Raw genomic sequence first — 21781 nt, 5'->3', positions numbered from 1 at the left:
ACCATATTCAATAAGAACTTTGTCCCTGTGGAGATTACGAAGGTTGCAGTAGAGTTCATGAACCCTATCTATGTAGAGATGTGCTATAGACCTATCCACACTCCACATGTTCTTCTTTCATTACTAGTTCATTTCACTAGTCTTAAGTTACTTTATACGGATACAGATGTATAGCTACTCTCTCTGGCTGAATGCTTGACATATGTGTGAACTTGACCATGGTGTGATGTACGAGGTGTGGCTAGAAAAAAACCGGACTAGTACTGGTGAAACAATAAAACGAATGCGATATGGCTGAAAGTCGCGTGGCCTGTCACGTGACTCTCGCTCCGCCTACTGCTCGAGTTTCATCTGCCTCCTGCACTCAGTCTGCCCGTGGCGTCTGTTTTAAGTAGTTGACGTTTTGTCTGTGCGTCGGAAAATGTTGAGTGTACAGAAAGAACAGCGTGTTAACATCAAATTTTGTTTCAAGCTAGGAAAATCTGCAAGTGAAACGTTTGTAAAGTTACAACAAGTGTACGGCGATGATTGTTTATCGCGAACACAAGTGTTTGAGTGGTTTAAACGATTTAAAGATGGCCGCGAAGACACCAGTGATGACACTCGCACTGGCAGACCATTGTCAGCAAAAACTGATGCAAACATTGAAAAAATCGGTAAACTTGTTCGACAAGATCGCCGTTTAACAATCAGAGCAGTGTCTGAGTTAACAGGAGTTGACAAGGAAAGTGTTAGGCAGATTCTTCATGAAAGTTTCAACATGAACAAAGTGTGTTCAAAAATGGTTCCAAAGTGTCTCACAATTGAACAGAAGGAACGCCGAAGAATGATTTGTTCTTACATCCTGGAAAACATTGAAAGTGATCACACCTTCTTACAAAATGTTATTACTTGCGATGAATCGTGGTTTTTTACTTACGATCCCGAAACTAAACGCCAATCGATGCATTGGAAAACTCCTGGTTCTCCACGACAAAAAAAAGCACGAATGTCAAAATCGAAATTCAAGGCAATGATGATTGTTTTTTTTTGACATCAAAGGGATTGTGCACATTGATTGGGTACCAGAGGGACAAACAGTGAATCAGCGTTACTACATTAGCGTCCTGGCTACCCTACGTGAGCGAGTACGGAGAAAACGGAACGATTTGTGGAGAAAAAAGTCATGGATCCTTCACCAAGACAATGCCCCAGCTCACAGTGCGTTGTCAGTGAAGACGTTTTTGGCAAAACACAACATTCCCATCTTAGATCATCCGCCCTACTCACCTGATTTGGCCCCCTGTGACTTTTTTCTTTTCCCTAAAGTCAAGTCAGCTTTGAAAGGAACTAGATTTGAGACTGTTGAAGCAGTAAAAGAAAAAGCGACGGAAGTAAGGTATGGACTTGCCGAAAATGATCTGCAGCATTGCTATGAACAGTGGAAAATTCGTATGGAGCGGTGTAGAGACCGAGGAGGAGAGTACATTGAAGGAGATAACATGAAATTGTAAATAATTGTAAATAAATGTTTTTTCCAGCATCAGTCCGGTTTTTTTCTAGCCGCACCTCGTATATTAATGTACCTGTCACTTTTTTCATGGTTATATATAAAGAAGTTCCTGAAAGTTTCATCTATACCTAGCAACATTCAGTTTTCTTGTTTTATCAGTAACGAGGGCCCCATACTGTATGTGATTGAAGCAGTCTGTGCATATCTTCTCATACACATTGAATGACATGTCTCTTCCTACATGTACCTGGTAAATATGCTATAAATTCAAATTGTCTTGTGTGAAAGCTATAATGAGGTTTGCTTCACCCTCACCTACTGTTTAGGGATTCTGGAATTGTTTGGCTCAGATAAAATACGCCAACACCTATATGACAACAAAAAAAAATATTGTAGAATTTGATCTTGGTTTTCCATGCAACAACATCATTAAACATGAGCACTGTGTTTGGCTTTACTTTTTCTGGCTGGGGAATTTGAGTGCTTTGACTGAATGTCCTGCTTGTTACACCATCTATGTCCTGGAGTATCTTCTGCAACAGCTGATACTTAGGCTGAAATAGTGTTTTTGAAAAAATACAGACATGCTCAAGGCAGACTTCATCTGGGTGTGTTAGCAGTGTCATGAGTACATTTGTCTTGCCACAGTTGGATAGCTCATATATTATCAGGAAGGAGTATCCCATTCTTCTTCTTCTTCTTGTCTTCTTCCATATCATCACAGGACCGGTCCCTTGCAACAAACTCTATGTCGAAGATGCTTCACCCAGCCCGTCATGGCACCAACTACGTAAGGTTTTGTTGTGCAAAGGGCTTTTATAGTAAAAATATGTAACCACTATAGCTCAATGACTTAATCAACTGAGCTACAATGAGTACACAGAGTGTATATGAAAGGCTAGTTTCATTCAGTTTGACAATGACTAGTGATGATATGATTGAAATAATTTTCTGCTGTTGTGAGATTATAGGTGTTGCAGTGAAAATAGCAGCTATAGTACTTTTGGTATTATAAGAAGTATGAAATAAATAAAAAAGCACATATACAGTTTGACACACACTTTTATTCAATAATCTTGTGGTACATAGAAAAAAATCAGTAGGTTCTTTCTTCACACACGTACAGTATTTAGAAAACAAAGCTTTCATGTAAGCACCGAATTCAGGATGTATTTGTCTCAAACTTATTGCCAGTCCACTAGCTTCTAGTGGCACCATATTGATATACTGTTCTAAACCATCATTGTGCATGGTATTCACACAGAAATAGTTCACAACGTCTTTATACACAGTTTGAACACAAGGCAACCATATGTTCAGTCTTTCCAACACAGTCGATAGTGCCATCGGTAGGCTGACCAAGTTTGTAATGGTGGAGTGCTGTAAATAAATGGACCGACCACCCAATCTCAGTATGATCGCAGCACTGTTGTACAGTGATGTGATAATGTCAGGCCTGCACAGCAAATGCCCAGGGGAGAATGGGAAAGATAGTACTTGGTGGTCATCATTTGATTGATGTGTGGTTCTGCACTACACAGTTCATTCCATTCCAATTCTGTAAACCTTGCTTTAAAACTTCTCAATGCATTTTCAGTCTCTAACACAACACACCAGTCACTGTACACCGAAGCTTCCATTACCAATATTTAAGTGCTTCGAAGTGCTAGCTGTAAAATTATAACTTGAAGTGAATAGCATTAGAGCACGGGGGGGATTGGCAGCCTCTCATCCACCACATCCACCCTCTGTGCTTGCAAAAGCACCAGTATATTCTGAGATGGTGTGTACGGCAGAGGCCAGTACTGACCTGCACCGTGTGGCATAGGAGACTCAGCCCACTTCCTCTGGGAGTCGGGGACTGGCTGGGTGTCTGTGTTATACAAATCGAAGAGTAGGATCGATAATAATAGCTCGTTGTCGCCCTCCAACATGCTGACTAGTTCCTTTACAGGGTCTGTCACCACTGCCACTTGTGGTGCAGGTCATGACAAGATGGTTATCACTGCAGCCACTGGTGGTGCTGCAGGTCCCAGCAGGCTCGAACTTGTCATTGCTGGAGTAAATTCCAACAGACTGAACGATATCGTTGGTGAACAAAGAAGAACCATGATAAGAACTTCTACTACAGAGCAAGGAAGAGAAACACACATGGAGCCAAACAAAGAGCACTTACTTCTCCGCATCTTCTGCATTGGTAATGATAATCTCGCTCAATGTTGGTGCTTCTCGATTTTTCTTCCACAGACTGACTGACTGCGACTGACACTGGCTGGCTACCCATCCACCTTACATCCCTTCAGCCACTCACCGTCAGGTGGCTTGCGGAGTATGGATGTAGATGTAGATGTAGAATGCTGCATTCCTATTGGTTTCTGCGGTATGTGGTGAGGGGAAAAAAACATTACAGGTGTCCTTGGTGGTAATATTGTGAAGTGGCTCAGTTGGTCTGGGGTTGTTGAAGATCACATTTTCGTCTCTTTGACATATTGACTGGCCATTTCAGGTCATGTCAAAAAAGGTAGACAGTTCCAGCAAAAGCTTCTATCCATGTGAATCGTGACATGCATCTTCAACCCATCCTGCTGCATCACCATATTTGCTGAAAATAATTCGTCTTCTTATATTCCTCCATCATCTTTCATTTCTAATTTTCACTTAGGGGGCTTTGGACACAGTCCTCAGCTGCATGCTTATGGGCAATACAATTATTAGCTCCTCCCTGTTCAGCACCAGCATCTCACCAAATGAACACAAACACAGATGTTTACACTGGAGTAGATGAACATATCATCTCTTACACTATGGAAACTTGACTGGAATTTTCAAAAATGGCCAACAGTTCCAGCACAATTACTATGTGCATGAGTTGTGATAGCAGCTTCAGTCCAACTTACTGCAGCACTATTATTTACAGAAAAGTACTCTTCTTCACATCTGCTTCATTATCTATGCTTTCCCTTTTCAGAACTGATACAAAAGAGTTACATGTTTGCACCTGTTACTGTCCTTCAAAGTAGTCACCAGCGTTGTGTAGTGCCCGTTGCCAGTGATGTGGTAGGCGTAGTATACCGTTAGCAGAGTCTCTTCTGTTGATGGTGCTAATGGAGCGGTCTACTGGCTGCTGAATCTCTGGAATAGTTCTGAAGTGACTGCCACGAAGTGGTTCCTTCATCTTCGGAATCAAATCAAAGTCACAAGGACTTAAGTCTGGGGAGTATGGTGGATGGTACAGTATTTCCCTGTCCCATCGACAGAACAGAGCAACCACAGCTTGCACTATATGCGCTCGCGCATTGTCATGCAAAATGTTGGGTGGGTTGCGCAGAAAGTGTCGCTGCTTCTTGCGCAAAGCTGGTCGCAGGTGATTCTCGAAAAACGACCAGATTTGCGAAAGAAGCAGCGACACTTTCTGCGCAACCCACCCATTATTTTGCATGACAATGCGCGTGCGCATACAGTGCAAGCTGTGGCTGCTCTGTTCTGTCGATGGGACCGGGAAGTACTGTACCATCCACCATACTCCTAATTTAAACTCCAAAGGAAAAATATACATGTTAAGCAATTTCTTTCAGCTTGGTGCATAAATTACACAACATGAGAGCTTCTCTCACATTCGAATCAGTGTCTGAAAATAAACTGCCATGCACAAGTGTATTACGATCTTTTCAGACACGTGAAATAACATTAGGGAATACAATCTTTCACACCATTTGGTCACATGTCGAAAAAAAAACAATCACAAGGGGAGCGGTCTACCCGATGGGAGGCCCTCGTCACACGCCATTATTATTACTACCACGAACAGCACCTGTTTGATGTCCTCACTACGCTGCAAGGGTCATCCGTGGTCAGAACAGTGTTCTGTGTAACTGCGTGGTCAAATATAACAGTGCAATATGCACCTTCATTTATAATCAAGCATGCATTTATCACAGTGTTTTCATACTTTTGTCCAATCCCTGTATGTTGCTGTAGGAATCAAGCATTCGTAATGATTGGAAAAATGCGTACCGGTAGTTCATTCTCATTTTTAGGGAGTGTCATCGAATATATATCCACTATTAGATGCCTGTGTTGCTGACGTAACTCTATTATAGGATTTTGGAACACATTTTACGCTGGCTTTCAGAGAACTTTCAACACCTGTTCAGGAATCTACATGGATTTCACAAACAACGTCGTTGTGAAACCCAGTTTTTTCTGTACATCAGCGATACCCAAAAGGCAGTTAATACAGGCTCCAGTGTCATGGAGCGCTCATTGACATTCAGGATGGCTATCGCCTAATGAACAAAACACGGGCGTAAGGGAACCAGCTTTGTAATTGGACTGAAGGACTGCTAGCGAATAGAATATAGCACATCGTTGTTAACGGAGAGAAATAGTCAGATGTAGCTCCGGGCATACCCCAAAGGAGTGTATTGGGACAATATTACTGAATCTTCCTGGTAGATGAAAACTGTGTGGCAGACCGAGACTCGAACTCAGGACCTTTGCCTCCGCTGCAGAGTAAAAAATTTATTCAGGACAATTACTGTTCACAATACAAACTGCTCAAAACAATTTTCCACAACTTAAATATCTAAAACGTGAGTGGCCTGGTCGTCTAGGGAATATGGGAAATAAAAAAAAATTCACATGAACGTTGTACCGTATGTGATTAAATCTGAAATTGTTTAAATTTGTTGATATGTTTAGTGAACATACCCTGTGGTCACAGTGTTGAAAGCTAAGACTGGTAGCAAGCGGAGACAAGTGAATACCAGTGTGAAGTCACACACTGTCTCTCGACTTCTATCTAAACAGCCATTGCCGTCAGCCATTGCTCAGAGAGTCTTGTGGAGTTCACGATCAATAATTTTTGTATTAGATCAGAGGTACACAATGGTATTATAGGTCATTCACAAATGATCTTTACTGCTACAAACTACTTCTCACCGAAATGAAATACATCAATAAACAATCAGCGGAAAAATGGTCCTATTGGTGCATAAGAACTGCGAATTTGTTCCTGTTTATTTAAAAGACTCTTTCTGGAAAGTGGGGCACCAGCTGCCACATTCTATCTTTCTCAGCACCTACAAAAATCTGAAAAACATTGGTTTACGAACATATTCGCGCTTTTTTTTTTTTGACATATAGCTCACCTCAAACGTCCGCAACTTCTCTTAACCGCAACTCACTGTCACTCACTAATACATAGCTGTTAAGTCGCTCATACCCATCTACTCCCAGTTGCCCTTTCTCACTCACTCGTTCAGCCCATCTCATTACCACTATCTTTTTGTATCTCTCTGTCATTTGTCTCCTTTGTCACAGCCACAGTCCCCTTCGTTCCATTCTACTACTACAGCCTCTTTTCGCTGTCACTGTCTCCTTCTTGCTCTCTCTTACTGCTTATATCCATTTCCTTATTTCCTACTGCTACTGGGCTTCTCACTGTCACTACGTCTCTGTTCCTCGTTGTCATTGTCACATACTCTATCTCTCATTATCACTGGCTCTCACCCAGTTCCACCTTCTCTTTCTCTTTATTCCTTCCCTCCTGGCACTGTCTCTTTCACTCTCTTCCTAGCACTGTTTTATCACTGTCAACTTCGCTCTTTCTATAGCACAACCACTGTCTACTATCTTCCAGTATTTACTTCTTTCCGTCTCTTTGCCACCGCCACTGTCGTCTTCTCTCTCAGTATAAAAGAACGCGAATATGTTCGCACGCCAAAATTTTTGGGAAAATTTTTGAAAGTGCTGAGAAAGGTAATATGAGGCAGTTTGTGAACCACTTTTCAGTCAGAATCTTTTAATAAACAAGAATATATTCGCATTTTTTGCGCTTCGGCAGGAGCATTTTTTCGTTGCTTCCTTTCTTTTCATATAACTCATATGAAAAGAAATGTATTCGTCAGTTAAATTTAGATAGTTTACTTACCTGAAATTAAAATAACGCAAAACTAATTTTACGCCCCAGAACGTATTTTACGTGCAAAAAAAATTTGCATGTGTTCGGTACATGGTGGTCCCAGATGATAACGGAGACACTTTACAGCATATTGATCAGTGCTACGCCACTTTATAAACTGTGTTTTCCCCTCACACAGGATTATACATGCGTATTTTACTTGTGCAAGCAGGTTAACTTTGAATCTCTGTAGATTGGAAACCGATAAAAATATGAAGTAAATTCTCAAAGTTGTCTGAAACTTGGATCTTAGGAATACACCGTCAAAATTACGTTTGGAATCAGGGGCTGGATTTTGGTACCCAAAAAGAAAAAGGTTTTGGGACGTTTCTCGATAACTGATAATGATGTTTGAAAACAGGGAGACAGCTCTTCTAGATAAATGCCTGTAGAATATACCATTAAAATTTGAGTAAATTTTTCCGTTATTTATTATTTAAATTTGTCTTCATACCGGATTTTACGTGTAGAAGTAGGCCAAGTTTTAACCTCTGTATCTTCGAAGCAGATAAAGATATCAAGAAAATTTTCAAAGTTGTTCGAGATTGGGAGCTTAGGGATATATCGTAAAAAGTTCAGCCATTTGCTGTCTACAGTCGTCTTGGAATCCTCAGCTGGATTTTGGTCTGCTGGTGACGGCGAAAATATAGTAAAAAAACCGTTTTTGTGGGGTTTTTCCGGGTAACTGCCCATGAACTAATAGTGCCTCCATAAGTCCCATCAAGCCCACAGTAGATGACATCAAATTATAAAAAAAAAGAAAGAAAGAAAGAAAAAAAAACCCATCAGATTATCTCCATTTACCTAAGCAGGAGGATGTGTGTGATTTTCACACTTTGAGCCCGTACTATGGGATACTGACACTAACACTATCATTCTGTTCGATATACAAATGGTCCTATCTTTTTATCACCAGCGAAATCCGAGGTATGAGCACCGGAAAATCCTGTTTCTATACACGGCGTTTTGGAACGTATTAGGTACACATGCTGGCGCATACATACTGGTGACTATAGTGTCAGCTCCACTGCGCTCAGTATCATATGGTCGGCAAAGTTAGCAGCGAGTAGAATCAACATATCAGTAGCTCAAATTCGAGTGACCTCTACCGATTCAGTATCAGGGAGACGAGAGGAAAACAAAAACAAAAATGAAGTGCGCACTGCACTATCATTTAGGTTACAAATTGCACAGGTGCAAAAATGAAAGCTGAGCCACTATGTTCACAAGCTTGACTTGCCGAATATGAACGAATACAGAGATAACATGGCACGGAAACTTTGAACGAGTATGTATAATTTGTAGTGCTCCAATTTTCCTGTAATTGCAAGAATTATAAAATTCATATTTCTCCAATAAAGATTGCTTCATACCAACATTAATAAACAGTCTGGATGACTGGTTTGCAAAATCAAATTACCCTTAATGTAACTGCAGCGTTGAAGACCTCCATATTCATTACAGTACATACAGGACATGCCTGTGAGAATTTATGTTGTTCGTCCACTGAAAGTGTCATCGATGTGACATCTGATTTTTGGGTGCCACCTATTGGTGGAACTTAGATGCTCGCTGACCGTTTACCTTCCGACTACCACCGTTGCTCTGCGTTCTTACTGCATTTCTCTTTTTCCTAAAGTTTTTAATGAGCGGAGACTGATACATTCACGTTGCTCGCCATTCGACTGGTCTCAGTTTGATGCCAAGCGATGATGTGGGAACCTCTGTGACAGTGCTTCACGCTATGGTATATTATTTGTTGCAAGAAGGTGTGCAGAAAATAATCACAGCATAATTATGGAAGCCATCCTGCAATAATAGCAGGGGTGAGCGGGGAAATAATCCCGAAGATAACGTGTCTGAAGGAAGTGGGAAGGATAAGAGGACGAATGAGTAAAATCTGTCGATCAGAACAATTTATTCACTTGGTAAAATAATGAAAGGTTATTTTGGAAATCACTCCAACATAAAGATATGAGAATAATTTACCTTTTTACCCAGTTAGAATATCAGTTAGCATTAGGACACGAACTTAACTTAATATCTTGAACGAAATGGGCTATAAGTGAGAAAGTATTACAGTCAAGGTTATAACGGCGCATCTGTCTTCGGTGGCGTATATGATGTTGCATAAAAAAGAATGAAGGCACAATTTAAATTTGGTTCTTAAAGGCGCTACAGAGGGTAAGAGGCAAGTCCAGAAATAGCCTTATATTTCGAAACAGATGGGAATATACCTAAATTTTTTGGCCGTAGCTGGTATGGCGGTAAGGTTTAAAGACTTCTTCTGTGAGTTTTTCCAAGGTGACACTAGAGACACCAAATCCAACGCGTTGGGCTGGCAGATAAGAAATCATCTATAGATTTATAGATAGATTTATTGACGTTCTTAAGACTCTGATAAAGATAATGCCTAAGAACAAGAAATGTAACGATAGAAAATGTATCAGAAGGTCTTAAAACCATAATCTTATCCTTATTTGATTGAATATAAAGCACTGAAAAGAATTAATAAAGCAGATAAAGCCTGCAGCCTGAACGTATGGACGTTGCAGATGCATATGACGTCTTTGGAACACCGCTGTAAGAACTAAAGATGGAAGATTAGGATTTAGCTCGTTTATCCTGTGGGCGCAGCGAGCAACTACGGGATCACGTGAGAAGGTGGGCTAATGGTGTACAGGTGCAATCTGTACTTTTGCCAGATTTCCGATGATTACACCATGCAACGTGGTCAGATTTCCACCTCCCCCTTGACGTCAAATGCCATTTACCCTAAGCATGAAATATTGGAAATTCGAAAAAATCCAAAATAGCCCAATTACGCTGCTGGGTTTCCCCATTCCTTCTGACATGGTGGATCACTTGCCCTATGTATAAGCTAGTGAGGAATTGAAAAATCCAAGGTGACAGACCTAATAAGATTACCCTAAATAAAAAATACAAGTTCGCCACTGGGTTTTTCCCAGGCCTACGACAGCAGAATTCAATATGGCTGACCATGGGATACAGCTGTAGCCTTCATGGTTACCAGGATCTTTGTGTTAAGTACAGAATCCAAGATGGTGGTCCTAGGAATGTGGGTGCAGCCTGCATGGTTGTAATATTTCATGTGATCTAAATTTTGAGTCCAAGATGGTCATTGAATTTTCCCCAGTCCTATGATGTTAGAATTCAAGATGGTGGACTTTGTGATACAGATACAGACTGTGTGGTTGCCTGGTTACTTCCGCTAAGTATAGAATCCGAGATGGTGGACCTGAGGAGACAGGTGCAGTCTACATAGTTGTCAGATTTAATGTCGGCCTAACAACGGGAATCCAGCATACGTCGCTCTCTGACACAGTCGAAGCTTTAGAGGGAGAAAGAAGGGTGAGAATAGAGGGACACCTATTTTGGCATAAGTGTCAACACTCAATAGTTTCCAAAATAACACCAGTCAAAGTTTTGACGACACTTCACCATTTCGCTCGTGCAACGTAAAACCAAGCAAGTTGGTAGCATAGTGGCAATGGGCACAGTTTTGAAGTTTTACGCCCCTTGTTCACATCCAATATAATTTGGTTTTTTATTTTTATTTTGTTGCCATACAATTATGTGAAACCAGCATTTTTAAAACCTATTCCATTCCATTAGTTGGCTGGTACAGCAAGTGTTACGAATTATCTCAAAAATAAAAGCCTTGGTTGCAATTAAACGAATATTTAATAAGGCATTTAACCATTTTGGGTGGTCATCAGATTATCTACAAAAACATGGAAAGTTCGTGCACCTATACAATGAGTAAATAATTTTAAAAAGCCATAAGGCACTTAAATAGTATTCTGCAAATAAGCATTCGTCAAAACTTAGGGCGTGAACCTATGAGGAAAATGTAGCGATAAGAAGTTTTGAAAGTAATTGGCAAAAGGGCACAAAAAGCGCAAAGAAACCAGGATAGAAACCACAAACTTCACACTAAATACACAAGCATCTACAGAAGCTGCACTTCCATGAATGCGGATGTTGGTGTGTTTAAGGTAAGTTTGTGATTTCAACCTTGGCTTATTTGCACTTTTGTCTCCTTTTGCCGATTACTTTCAAAACTTCTTACCGCTTTATTTGCCTCATAGGTTCATGTCCTATATCACACGTCTCTTACATACGCCTATTTCCAAATTTTATCTAAGTCTTCCTTACGAATTTTTTAAATTACGCATTTACTCGTAATAGAGGTGCGTGATAGAACCATGACCCTTATCGCATTAATATTTTTATTTTTTCCCTGTCTTTGAAGATAATCTGGTGATGCCCCAAAAGGGTAAAACACGTTACTAAATAACGATTATTTTGCAACCAAGACTTTTCTTTTTCAAAACTGATATTTTTGTTACATTGAGAAATGCAATGCAATTAGTGAGAGAAGATATAAGCATTTCAGATTTTATCAAAAATAGATATTATCATCGCAAATCTTATGTTGTTAACAATAACTGGAAATGAAAAACATGAATTCCAGTATTTCAAGTTTTGTTTTACTCTAAGAGAGCAAATGCATTCCCCAGGAAGATACCTATGACAGAAACAAAGCATAAAAATCCGGAGCATACGACCAACCTATGAAGCCACATATACGACAGTCACATATTTTGTTGTGAATATCATTAAGAAAGGCGACACCGTTAATATTGCTAAATACCTCGCGATCTGGCGATAATTTCGTGGCAAACCATACATATCAAAGCGATTTCTCGAGAGTTAGAGCCTGCACCAGTGGCGGATACACATGGGGAGCGCGCGTGGGGCCCGCATTGCCATCCCCGCCGCCCGCGCCAGTCAGCCAGCACGCTATTCGTTTGTTTCTTTCGTCAGTCGACTCGACTGAATGGAGTTAAGGAGTAGTTGTACTTTCCTATGTAGCACACGCGTCCGCGTATACGTTTCTGTCTGGCACATAACTAACACATACCTACGAGAAAAGTCGCCGCCATTCTAGTGATGTCGATACGTTATTCTGTCTGGTATCTGTTCAAGAAAAGTCGCGAATATTCTACTGTTTTGTGATCAAAAAGAGACTAATGGGAGAGATTCTTCAATACAAGCAAACGATCATAAACGCCCTTAATGATCGTGATTCTGTTATGCAAGCGTGTCTGTTCGTCCTAGATCTGACTATCCTACTTTGCACTCACTGTATAAAATATTTGCTTGTCTACCTGCACCTGTTGCTATAGTAGAAAAAAGTTTTTTTTAACATTGCGGCGTACGAACACACGACTGAGGTCGACAATGAAGGAGGATCGACTTAATGGCTTAGCTCTGTTGAACACTCACCCTGACATTGATTATCCTATTGACGATGTAATTAACCAATTTTCCATGAAGAATAGGCGCATAGAATTCATCATTTAAGGAAGAGAACCACTATTTTAACTTTTTTATATCATAAGATGGCATTGTCTCGTATATGTGTATAATCAGTTTAAATAAAACTTTCTTCAACTTTGCATGTGACTTGATTATTTTTTATTATGTTAAAAGTAAAGGTAGCTCAAGATATCTTTAGCGCCCCCTTCCTTGAGGTTTTTCTGTATCCGCCACTGGCCTGATTATGGATCAAGGCATGTATTTTAATAGCACTGCTTCTGCTTGTGATTCCCCTTTGGTGTGCGATGCCAATAATGCACTCCTGTAGTCGGCCAGTGTAATTTTTTGCCTTTCAGTAAATACATACCCCTCCTGCAGAGTTGGCAGAGCGGCATAGACTTTGGCGGAATTACTTTTAATAAATACATTGGTATTTCGTTCTCACTAACAAACGGTTCATCGTATGAGGTGAGCTCGCTTTGCCCACGCAACGAGTGAACAATGTACAGGAACTATTTTATGATTTCGTAAAGTCACAAAGTTTTAGCCAAAAACTGACATTTTTCTTTTGTGAGTTTTCCTGATTTTATAGCTGTCTTATTGGACTCGAAACCAAATATACCAATGATTTCTTGGAGACACATAAAACCTGTGGATAACTGTTCTTTAGAAAGTGTCAGTTGTTGCAGTGGACAAGTGCGCAAGCGTACAGTTACCGAGTGAGGTGGCACAGTGGTTAGCACACTGGACTCATATTCGGGAGGACGACGGTTCAATCCCGCGTCCGGCTATCCTGATTTAGGTTTTCCGTGATTTCCCTAAAATGCGTCAGGCAAATGCCAGGAAGGTTCCTCTGACAGGACACGGCCGATTTCCTACCCAGTCCTTTCCTAATTCGATGCGACCGATTCCGTCGCTGTTTGGTCTCCTCCCCCAAATCAACCCAACGAAACAGTTATCACCGTTGCGGGAGCCGACTGATAAGTGGTTGACTGACCACCACTGCCTAGTGAAACTACACGACTTTCTTTGTGAGGCTATGATTTTTCCTGTTGTGTTTATATCTAACACAAACATGTTTTTCCCCTACAGGCTGAAATTTGCGTGGACATGCCTGAAACAAACTTCGTAGGATCGCTGTTTAAAGTTTACCTACTTTGCCTGATATGAAAATGCACTTTGCATTATGCAAACAATCGTGCTATTAAAATTCCAGCACCTGAGCTACTTTCCGCAATAGTAGCCTATTTCGAAATGACATAGAAGTGCGCAAACATGTTGTTCACTCACTAGCAATGGGAAGAGAATATATATATAGGTTATTCTAAATGATTGAAGCGATTTCATAAATTCACTATTGCTAGATTAACTGTCATATTGTCACAAAAATTAACATTCATACAGGAAAACTCAAAAAGCTTTGAATTGTTGCAGCCACACTTCAGACTTCTGGCGTGAGATTACAGGAGTGAGCAGTTAGGCAAGATGATGAGAAAGCTTATGTTGTGCCTGAATTGCGTTCACCCCATTAGCCTGCGATAACAGTGCAAAGTATACCAATCAGGAAGACAGGGAATCCCCATCTATCGCGCAGCACATTTGAGACTCACCAAACATTAACGTGTCCTTTGCAGCCTCACAGTTTAAAGTTTACGGTCTCTTTCTCTTCTGCAAAAGGACCAATACAGGACATATATCTGGACATGCAGGAAGCTTGGCTCATGCCACAACTGGAGACTGACAGCCTGGGCTTCAACTACTAACAGGATGGTGCTCCACCACCATTCCATCATGACGTTTGTGAATTCTTAAACACGAAATTGAGAAACAGCCAGATACGTCATGGTAGGATTGCACAGATTGATCTCCACGCTTACGACTTTTTTGTGTAGGGTTTTGTGAAAAATGGCTCTGAGCACTATGGGACTTAACATCTATGGTCATCAGTACCCTAGAACTTAGAACTACTTAAGCCTAATTAACCTAAGGACAGCACACAACACCCAGTCATCACGAGGCAGAGAAAATCCCTGACCCCGCCGGGAATCGAACCCGGGAACCCTGGCGTGGGAAGCTTTTGTGAAAGATTCAGTGTTTATACACCTTCTACCAACAGAGCTACCAGAACAGCGAGCTTGCATGAACAATGTTTTTGAACGGACTGACAAGGGCATGATGTACCAAATGTTGATTATCGACTTGATATCTGCAAAGTCAGTAGGAGAGTACATATGGAGCACTTATAGTATTCAAAAAATCTTTTTGAGTTTTTATATGTGTGTGCAAAGCCATGTGACAATATGTCAAATAATATATCTACAACAAATCTGTTTAATTACTCCAGTCATTTAAGATAATCCTGTATATAGTGCTTCAAGTCACACAATGCATAAGTTTTAAGGAAATCGTCCCAAGAAAATTCGCCAGATGACAAATGAATCTGAATGCTTTGAAGGTCAGAAAACTTCCAGTTTGGTAACGGAAGAATATTTTGATTAAAGCAAATGAAACTTAGTGGGTGATTAAAAAAACTTGGACATGGGTGTGTGTGTTTGTCCTTAGGATAATTTAGGTTAAGTAGTGTATAAGCTTAGGGACTGATGACCTTAGCACTTAAGTCCCATAAGATTTCACAAACATCTGAACATTTTTGAAAAAAAACTTGAAAATGATAATCGTATATTAATAGCCTTCCTATTTGATCATCACCCACCTAAAGGTTCATAAAGACGTGTGGTTGGAGTGGTGCAGTTGGTAGAGTAGTAGTTTAGTAATAATAGGTCCATTCCATAGATCCAAACAATAGATACGACAGCTAACTGTACCATATCGACCACGCCCCTTTTTTCAGACATTACCCACTCTACAACACGAAAATATATACAGGAAATAGAGACTGATTTCAATAGACTGGGCTCTCAAGTATCTAACACCATCACCATGAAATGTTCCGCATCAAAACAGTCATGTAAGTATTGTCAATGTGCTTGTGTATATGTGTGTAGAGTGTTTGCATGGTTTATGCTATATCCTCAGGAGCCATTTCCCAGTGGACACGTCAGCCAAACAGGAGAGAAACGATGACGGCACAAGGCAGGAAGGCCGCCTGCAGATGGGACTCAAACCCACGCCGGGGTCGTGCAACAGGGCTGACCAAATGATGGATCCGATAAAAGCGCAAGTTAATAGCAACTTATGTAACAAAAAAGTGGAACGAACTTTCGACACAACGCTGTCAGCAGCCTAAATCAAGACCAAGTCGTCCAAATCGAGACCAAGTCGTCGAGGAGTAGTCAGTAGTACGGTAGAGATAATAACAAACGCTATCAGATGAAAAACATGACTGACTGAGCGGTCGAGGTGCGGCGGTATTTATGCTGGCTGCGATGGACACTATTGGCCAGTGTGGCGAGATGGTGGAGCATTCCGCGAGCGCAGTGCTGCGGCGACACTGCCCTCTATCGACCATCAAGATCCATTTTCTCTGGAGGGCATTCAACTTCCGTGCAGTCCAATACCAGATCCCTCCCCCCCCCCCCAAAAAAAAAACAGTGCATACGGGTGGAAATGCCGAGGACAGTGCCATGGAAGGTGGGAGGTGGAATGCGGGTACAGGTGAAGGTGTAGTCTCGTCGACTGAGGGCTGCAGGGAGGAAGTGCAGTCAGCAGTGTCCATCAGAACAGCGCTGTAGATGGGCATGCCAGGGGGAGCCAGAGGGGAGGGCTGGGGCAACAGTGGGACATTTGTGATAGCTGCCTGGGGTTCTGGCCATTGTGTCACATTATCACTAGAAGGTGGTGGAAGAGCTGGCGGGCTGTGGAGGGAGTCCTTGTGTCTGAGGCCAAAGCTGGTTGTGGAGATGGCGCTCAAGCCCCTTCCGCGTTTGGATCAATGTAACTTGTCACCCTTGGATGGACACTACCACAGCTGGTGTCCAAGCCTCAACACTCCCATAGGAGCGTGCACTCTGCCATGCCAGTGTGTGATGCTGGGAGGAACTTGAGCAAGGTTCTGATAGCACGGTGTCAGCAGAAGAAGCAAGGTCCGAGGCTGGCGACCTTTGACGAGATCTGTAGGGCTATGATTGTTAAACGGTGTCGTGCGATAAGTGCTCAAAATCAAAGTAAGGGCTGCTGTGGCGACGGAGAACTCGAGGGTCTTCTTCAGCTTCTGCTTAAAAGTCTGGACCAGATGTTCAGTTTCACCATTGGAGGAAGGGTGGAATGGAGAGCTACAGATGTGTTTGATGCCATTGTTGGCACAGAGGTACCTGAAGGCAGAGGTCGTGAATTGTGGGCCATTGTCAGAGATCAATGTGTGAGGCAATCGTTTGATGGCCAAACCTTGGAATACGTTGTGCTAGGTGTCATGCATACAACATAGGGGTACTCTGCATAAGCATCCATAATGAGCAACTACATATATAACCCAAGAATGGCCCTGCAAAATCGAGATGGATGGGGTCCCAAGGGAGGTGAGAAGTAGGCCAGTGAGCAAAGGACTGAGTTGGCGCCAACTGGCGCTGTGTGCATTCTGCTCAACTACAGACCATCTTTTCGACATTGTTGTTGATCCCAGGCCAGTACACAAGGCAGAATGCCACCATCTTCATGTGGGACATGCCCCACTAACCTTGGTGTAGCTAACTCAATACCTGACGATGCAGTTCCACCGGAATAACCACTCGAGGTGCATGTGTCTCAGTATCCAAAAAGGAACATGATCCACATCCTAGGGCTGATGAGAAAGATGTTTCCAAGTGCGGATCTCTGTCATCAACCTAACTGAGATAATGGGGCTAGCCATGGATTACAAAGCGAAGGAACTGTTGCAGGGTGGTGTCCCAGCACATTGCCGCAGCAACACAAGTGGCTGGAAGGGGAAAACTGTGCAGTATTTGTTCTCATTCAGCATCGATCTGGAAACAGAGGACCTCCTGTTGGTCGAAATCAGGGTCCGGACCAGCCAGTAGATGAGACAATCAGTCAGCATTAGAATGCTGGGTTGTCAGCTTGTACCGGATATTATAACTGTGGCCACTGAGGAACAACACCCAGCGCATGGAGGCAATGGGCTGTTCTTTCTGGGAGGTTGGAACGCAGCCTAAATAACGCCACCAACGACTCGTCAATATTAGTTGGAGAGAACTGCGTCCAAAATAGGTAGAAATGAAATTTCTTGACTGCAAACACTATTGCCAAGGCCTCCTTTTCGATCTGTGAATAGTTGCGCTGTGCCTTGGTCAGGGTCTTGGATGCATATGTTATAGTCTTTTCAAAATAATCCACATATCTGTGTGCCAAGACCACTCCGATATCATAGTCAGACACATCAGCTGCCATAAACAGCAGGTGACCGAAAGAAAAGGGAGGGAGGCAGGGTGCGGATGACTGTATGGTTTTCAATTTGACTATACCCTGGCTGCAGGTGGGGATCATAATACTGTAACAACAACAACGTTATACTATTGTACATATAATAATTTTTTTCTTTTGATTTTCGATGAATTAGTCTAAGCAATGTTCTGATTTCATTTCTTTTTTCTTTTCATGTCATTATGTTAAAGAAACTGTAAACAATTTTCGATGTGAATATTAATGTTTATGTCAAATTGCAAGCAATATTATAACAAAATGGAAATGTAAGAAACGTTGAAACTGTTGTAAGATGTTAAAGTTGTAATTGTGCGCCTGGTCCATACGTAGGCAATGTATTAGGATACGTAGAATGCAAAACCTCGGGTGAATACCCTGTCTGTAGGGGAGCGGTAAAAGGTGGATGGCAGGCGAGCGCGGGAAAACACACACGGGCGCGGCACGGCATAACGGGCTCAGCAGTAGTAGTCGGAGTTGGGCAACGGTCTAAGTAACACGTTCTGGATCGAGGAGGCTCTCCTGGAAAACGTGATTTCGTTGAGCCTCGGATGTGCCGTTTCCGACGACTATACAGCATGGCAAAATTCCATAGGCACTAAATGGAAAAATATTGCGACGCTATGAAGAAGTAAAGTGCCGATACATCAAGAGCCATAGCTGTGATTGTATGTGTGCTCTGCGCCTCGCCATCTCGCCGCCCGCCAACCGCCGCATCGATACGAACAGGTTGAAACTTTTAGTACTGTATTCGTGTGGACCAGTGTTACTTTTGTTTCTGACTGTTCAATAACAACTTAACTTTTACTAGAACTGTCCTATTATTTAATTATCCTCATCACTAACCTAGACAGGGTCCTTTCCACATGTTGTGCAATCCGAGTGTCCCGAAATGAAGATTTAAAGTTTATGTTAAAAATAATTACCTGCAGACCTATCTATGTTAGAATGATGTTTAAAGAACTTTGTTGTTAATGAATCAATAAGTAAAGAACAAAGGTCTGACAAAGTTGGAAGATAATGTTGAAATAGGTTTAGTAATGAAGTTTAGTTAATTTGAGACAAAAATAATGGTAGTTAAATGAGCAAGAAATAAGACAAAAAGAGTAGTAACTCATATATTGGAAATCTTGAGTGCTTAACGATTTCGATAATCAAAAATTTCAGTACAGTGATCATAACAGTTTCAGGGTCCCCCCCCCCCCCCCGCCGCTTTTTCTTTTCTATTCATTTAAATTCTGAAGTGTACTGAACTGATTTGACCAGCAAAGCTAAAGTCAATATAAAACCAAAATTTATTAGTGTTTTACCTTTTTCAAAATTGACATTGTATGTACATTTCGAAAGTACTATTTCTATGGTAACCTATGCCCGATTTTAATCAGATCAGTAGACAGTACGAAGTTTGTAGTAAACATTATAGTGTATTGTTGTGTATTTATGGCTTGTTCATATTAGTACAGAAAGTGAAATTATTAGTTCAGTAGATTTTCTGGTTCTAAAATTTACCATGTTATGCAGTGTTATTACGTGTTGTTTTGCATACACGTGCTTCAACTTGTATAGAGAAGAAACTCAATTAATGCCTAATTAGGCTGGCGACCGTTTTATTAACAAATTGGTAGCATCTGCTGTGTTGTTGCTTGTCCGTCCTAACGTGTAGTTGCACTTCAGACTTGCTTGACGTATCATTGTTGTTACTGAGTGGGTGAAAGTCTGATTTTGCCTCCATTCTGGTACACGCGGTCAACATATATACCAAAATCCTTTCTTATAACGTGAAGCCCGTCAACTTACCATAGTATAGGCTTTAAAAAGTATCGTGCGCCCGAGCGCAGTGTTACAATACAAGGAATTTCCTCTTTACGCAACTGATTGAGAGGTTGTGCAACGTGGGCCACCTGGGGTAAGAATTCGACATAATAGTCGAGCTTGCTCAAAATCGTGTGTAATTTAGGTAAGTTCGTCAGTTGAGGTAAGGAAGTGATGGCGGCAGTAGTCTGATTCGTAGGGTGGATTCACTCTTTAGAGAACCAATGCCCCAAGCGCACCACTCTTTACTGAAAAAATCTGCACGTCTCCATACTATAACGCAGTCCCGCATCCCGCAGGGTTGTGAACAGGATGCGGAGGATTTCCAAATGCTCCTGATAGGAGGATAATGTGACAATACAGTCATCCAAGTAATGGGCGCAAGCTGAAATATGCTGTGTCAACTGTTCCAGAACTCGCTGGACTATTGCAGAGGCTGGGGAAATGGCAAAGAGGAGTCGCTTGTACTTAATACAGCGTGTTCCATTTATCTGATGACCGCCTGCCCGGCGTATTGCAGGCCTCTTTTTGTGGGTTTTAACCTGAAGGCCGCACAGTCATAGGCAGTCGAGCAGTGAAAAAAAAATGGTTCACATGGCTCTGAGCACTATGGGACTTAACATCTGTGGTCATCAGTCCCCTGTAACTTAGAACTACTTAAACCTAACTAACCTAAGGACCAGAATGAGATTTTCACTCTGCAGCGGACTGTGCGCTGATATGAAACTTCCTGGCAGATTAAAACTGTGTGCCCGACCGAGACTCGAACTCGGGATCTTTGCCTTTCGCGGGCAAGTGCTCTACCATCTGAGCTACCGAAGGACGACTCACGCCCGATCTCAAAGCTCTACTTCTGCCAGTATCTCGTCTCCTACCTTCCAAACTTTACAGAAGCTCTTATGCGGACCTTGCAGAACTAGCACTCCTGAAAGAAAGGATATTGCGGAGACATGGCTTAGCCACAGCCTGGGGGATGTTTCATATCAGCGCACACCCCGCTGCAGAGTGAAAATCTCATTCTGGAAACATCCCCCAGGCTGTGGCTAAGCCTTGTCTCCGCAATATCCTTTCTTCCAGGAGTGCTAGTTCTGCAAGGTTCGCATAAGAGCTTCTGTAAAGTTTGGAAGGTAGGAGACGAGATACTGGCAGAAGTAGAGCTGTGAGACCGGCTGTGAGTCGTGCTTCGGTAGCTCAGAGCACGTGCCAGCGAAAGGCAAAGGTCCCGAGTTCGAGTCTCGGTCGGGCACACAGTTTTAATCTGCCAGGAAGCTTCATATCAGCGCACACTCCGCTGCAGAGTGAAAATCTCATTCTGGAAACATACCCCAGGCTGTGGCTAAGCCATGTATCCACAATAACCTTTCTTTCAGGAGTGCTAGTTCTGCAAGGTTCGCATAAGAGCTTCTGTAAAGTTTGGAAGGTAGGAGACGAGGTACTGGCAGAAGTAGAGCTGTGAGACCGGGCGTGAGTCGTGCTTCGGTAGCTCAGATGTAGAGCACTTGCCCGCGAAAGGCAAAGGTCCCGAGTTCGAGTCTCGGTCGGGCACACAGTTTTAATCTGCCAGGAAGTTTTAACCTAAGGACATCACACACATCCATGCCCGAGGCAGGATTCGAACCTGCGACCGTAGCGGTCACGCGGTTCCAGACTGTAGCGCCTAGAACCGCACGGCCACATCGGCCGGCTCGAGCAGTGAAACAGGCATCACGAGTGTAACAGTGACGTTTCCAAACGCAACAATGGCAAGAGCCAGTTATTCAATTCCACAACGAGCGTTTATTTACGATTCTTATGAG

The sequence above is a fragment of the Schistocerca piceifrons genome, chromosome X (assembly GCF_021461385.2).
Source record: "Schistocerca piceifrons isolate TAMUIC-IGC-003096 chromosome X, iqSchPice1.1, whole genome shotgun sequence".
In the NCBI taxonomy this organism is placed as follows: domain Eukaryota; kingdom Metazoa; phylum Arthropoda; class Insecta; order Orthoptera; family Acrididae; genus Schistocerca; species Schistocerca piceifrons.
The sequence above is the reverse complement of the archived record's forward strand: the minus strand, read 5'-3'. Positions refer to the sequence as shown.